The following is a 4,824-nucleotide window of genomic DNA, read 5'->3' as shown; positions in this document are numbered from 1 at the left end:
TGAATTTTTAAGCCCGTCGACGCGAATATGATTTCACCTGATAACTACTTGTCCACTCCCGTCTTCCCATCCCGAAAAGAGACCTGTTCAGCAAAGCAGATGAAGTCACCTGGGCTGAGTAGTGGTTCTCCTTCTCAGTTGTACTCCCGACCCAAATGGCTCACTCTCCAGGACACTGCCGTTGAGGTGCTAGTGTTGGGATACTTCTGAGTCTGCGGGAAAAAAAAACTAACCCTTAGCGGTTAGCGGACTAAGAAAGAATGAAAAAGTAAGATACCCGACAAACTGTATGATAATAATCAGAGTACACTGTATTCAGTGGTACTGATAGGTAAAATTATATAATTAATATTTGTACTCAGCTGACGTTGACCAAAACCAGTGTGTGTGAGAGCACGCGCGCGTGGACTTGCTTCTGTGTCGATTGTTAGAAGACTAGGCCTCTATTCTCTGAGCCACCTAACCCTGCACCTATATGAAGAACTTCCCAACCTGTTCAAAACCTGTGAGTCCAATGTCTTGATAGCTGAGTCCTAGGAACTTCTGACGTTCTCTTCACGAATTTGTAATAGAATCGTCATGTTATCTGTGTACTCGTCCTCCCTTCGTTAATTTTTTTTAAAATCTTCTGACCAGAATGGTAGTAAGCGATCTCTTAACAGTATTTAATTTTACCATATCTCATGTTATTTTCCCTCTTCAGTCCATACCCTAAATATTCGATGGTTTAGAACATTTCCTGTCCTCTCTTCGATTCCTGCCGGGCTGAGTGGCTCAGACGGTTAAGGCGCTGGCCTTCTAACCCCGACTTGGCAGGTTCGATCCTGGCTCAGTCCGGTGGTATTTGAAGGTGCTCAAATACGACAGCCCCGTGTCGGTAGATTTACTGGCACGTAAAAGAACTCCTGCGGGACTAAATTCCGGCACCTCGGCGTCTCCGAAGACCTTAAAAAGTAGTTAGTGGGACGTAAAACATATAACATTATTATTATTATTCTTCGATTCCTGCAATGAGTGGCAAATCAATAATCAGTCTGTTTTACCATTTTGCCATCTGTGGACAACATTATGATAGTAAAGACTATTCTAGAAAAGTATAAAAGTATGGCTAGAAGTACGGTTTACGTAGCAGCAATAGATTTTGAGAAAGCTTTTGACAAGGTGAATAGAGATGCCCTATTAGAGAAATTAGGCAGGTTATTGATTTCAGAAAAGATGTTGAGGGCAGTGGAAGGAATATATAGGGTGGTTAGGTTTTGTGTCAATTTGGGAGAAGAGAGACAGAGTAGACCCTTAGAGTCCAGGGTGGGTTTAAAGCAAGGGTGTAAATTATCGCCAATACTGTTTATTTTATTTATCAACGATATTTTAGAGGGATTTGGGGCTGAGAATTGGGCTGTGCCGGTAATTAATGGTTTAGAGGTACCAGTACTGATATTTGCGGATGATGTATTATTGATGACGCTAACTTCAGGGGGGATGAATAGAGCGTTAAATGCAGTGACGCTATTTGCGAGTAAATGGGGATTGAGAATTAATGGAAATAAGTCTAAATTATTAGTAGTCCATGTAGGCAAAAGAAGAAAGATAGAAGGTAATTGGGTAATACAGGGAGAAAGTTTGGAACAGGTAAGGAAGTTGGAATATCTAGGAGTTATTTTTAATGACAAAGGAACGTGGAATGACCAGATCAGAAGGGGGAAAAACAGGGGATTGGCAGCCCTAGCCTCATTCAGAAACATGCTAACCAAATATCCGGGTATCAGTTATAAAACCCTGAGGCTAGTGTTAAGGTCGGTAATTTTTGGGAGGGTATTGTACAGCGCAGAAGTTTGGGGGCTGGATGAGAAAAGAGAGGAACTAAGAAGGATTGTTAGTAGTTTTGCTAAGTTAGTAATGGGCTTACCGAGGTGCACAGCAAATGCAGGGGCGGAACTAATGTGTGGGGAGGATTTGGAATCAGAGGGGGTAAAAAGAATAGTGAGATACTGCATGAATTTAAAAAGACAGGAAGGTGGGAAGATATTGCAGGCAGCGTATGAACAGCAATGTAAGACCATGTATAGGGGGGGCTGGCTAGAAAAAATAAAGGGATATGTGGAGAGGATAGGATTAGGACACCTGTTGGGGGAGGTATGGTCGAAGACAGAAGTTAGAGGGATGAAGATATTGGAAAGGAGGATTAGAGATATACATAGGCAGAAATTATTAGGGGAAAGCAGACTGAGAAATTCGTTAAAGGTTTTGACGAAAATAGAGGAGATAGCAGGGTTCAATATTAGATACGTTGTTAGGTCAAAACGATATGGAATGATGTGGTGGTGTTTAGGTTTGCCCAGGAATACAGGTTGGATGCAGGGGAGGGATAAGACAAGATGTATACTTTGTGGAGCAGGGAATGATGAATTTCATTTGCTAAGAGATTGCGAGGAAACGAGGGAGATAAGACATGGATTATTGAGTGAAGAGCATCGGAAAATATTGGGAAGGGGGGATGAGAAAGCAATCTTGAGATGGATTATTAAGCAGTGTGGAAAAGGGGGTGAATTTAACAGATATTTATGCGCGGCAAAAAAAGGCCTGCGAGAGTAAAATGAAGGAGGCTGAGTTAGAGGTTGGACAAGGGAGTAGGGGGGTGGAATAGTTTCGTATGTATATGGGAAGAGTGGGTATATAAGGGAAGGGGATAGTATGATAAGATTCAAATGAGCTAGGGAAGATAGGAGTTGTGTACTTAGTTGAGTATGGGGAGTTGCGTAATGATATGGGATTACATGAAGGCAAGGTCTTTCTGTTTGTGTTAGAGTTGGTGGGAATGCAAGTGTTGAAATGCTGAGTGGTGTTGTTTGCAGTATTGATTAGGTGTAGGTCAGTAACAATAAAGTGACGAAAGCGCAGAACGAAATAAGGACACTTGATGAGCATGCTTGAATATTGAATAAGAGACTGCTACAGCAAACGACTGTTACGAATAATACTCTTATACATAGATTATTATTATTACTATTATTATTACTTTCATTATTATTATTACTATGATTCTCTTTTTTAGTTTTACTCTCTTGATTCTGGGGTGTTAATTCTACGGAATGAGGGGCATGGCACGAGGCTCTGAGGATGACTGCTGTGGTGGCTCTACTTTAAGGGTTTCACGTTTCCGGAGTGTCCAAACGAGCCTTATGACATGCCCAGGGGATAAGATAATTTTCTCTTCTATTTCTTTTTTTGGTGATCTGAGTGGTTTATTATTATTATTATTATTATTGCAGTAGTTAGTAAATTTGTATTCTCTATTGTTTATTTTTCCTTTTCTCTGTATGTGAACATGTATAGGGGCAAAATCGCCTGTTATGTTCAATAAATGTTCAATATATTCATTTTGCCATCTCCGTACTGATCAGAAATGCACTAGGAGAAATGGGGTATAAAGATAATCTGTAGCCTCGGTAGTAAGAGAAAATGATTAGCTTCAAATCCGGCCACCACTACGCCGGAAATTCAGAAGTTAAGGTCTCGTTACAATATATTTCCACTTCCGGAAGAGGTGAACTGAAGTCATGTCTAGAATCTGAGGTCCAGAAATGTATAAGCCAGGATGTAAGACTCAAGGAGTTGTAGGAATAAAAGCGTAACGACCCTGCCAGGATTCGAACCTGGAATCTTCTGATCCGTAGTCAGACGCGTTATCCATTGCGCCACAGGGCCTGTCGAGTACCGTCTTTACCATGGTAATGATATATTTGGTTAGGAGGGTTTCCTGATTATTTCGTGTGATTGAATTGGGCCTGTACATTCACGTATGTAGGCTGAGAGACACGGTATGTTCAGATATGACACTTGATTTTAAATGTGAGCGAGTATCCAGGATATCTTCTTTCGCATCAGGTCAACTATTATTTATTTATTTCCTTTCTTCATCCCGTTACCCTCCACGGTTGGTTTTTCTCTCGGACTCAGCGCGGCATCCCACGTCCACAGCCACAAGGGCAGTGTCCTGGAGCGTGAGATATTTGGTCGGGGGATACAACTTGGGAGAATGACTAGTACCTCACCCAGGCGGCCTCACCTGCTATGCTGTACAGGGGCCTTGTGGGGGAATGGGAAGATTGGAAGGGATGCAAAAGGAAGAGTGAAGGAAGCGGTCGTGGCCTCAAGTTAGGCACCATCCCGGCTTTTGCTTGAAAAAAGTGTGAGTAACCACGGTATAGCAAATCCAAGATGGCTGAGGTTGGAATCGAACCCACCTCTACTCACGTGACCTCCCGAGGCTAACTGGACCCCGTTTCAGCGCTCGCACCACTGTTCAAATTTCGTGACAGAGCAGGGAATCGAACCAGGGCCTCCGGGGGTGGCAGCTAATCACACTAACCAATACACCACAGAGGCGGACAAATTCCCGCCTAACGTGCGGCTCGAACCCACAACTCTGACATTAAGAGTCTCATGTTCTGCCGACTGACATAGCCGGACGACTGAAGTCAGATTTACTTCAGTTAGTCCGCAGGAGAAAGCTGAAATCTAACTCTGTTCCACATATGAAATTGCCATGTGCTAAACGTCATCATCATCATCATCTGTTTACCCTCCAGGTTCGGTTTTTCCCTCGGACCTAGCGAGGGATCCCACCTCTACCGCCGCAAGGGCAGTGTCCTGGAGCTTCAGACTCTTGGTCGGGGGATACAACTGGGGAGTATGACCAGTACCTCGCCCAGGCGGCCTCACCTGCTATGCTGAACAGGGGCCTTGTGGAGGGATGGGAAGATTGGAAGGGATAGGCAAGGAAGAGGGAAGGAAGCGACCGTGGCCTTAAGTTAGGTACCATCC

The 4,824-nt window shown here is 43.4% G+C and overlaps 1 non-coding gene across 1 annotated transcript; it reads right to left on the bottom strand.

Moving 5' to 3' along the window:
- Nucleotides 1-3,632: 3,632 nt before the first annotated feature.
- Nucleotides 3,633-3,705, bottom strand: TRNAR-ACG (transfer RNA arginine (anticodon ACG)). The gene has a single exon. It is a non-coding gene; the product is annotated as a tRNA-Arg (tRNA).
- Between the last annotated feature and the right edge of the window lie 1,119 nt (nt 3,706-4,824).

This window comes from Anabrus simplex, chromosome 3 (assembly GCF_040414725.1).
Source record: "Anabrus simplex isolate iqAnaSimp1 chromosome 3, ASM4041472v1, whole genome shotgun sequence".
Classification (NCBI taxonomy): domain Eukaryota; kingdom Metazoa; phylum Arthropoda; class Insecta; order Orthoptera; family Tettigoniidae; genus Anabrus; species Anabrus simplex.
This window is presented reverse-complemented; position numbering and strand designations above follow the sequence as displayed.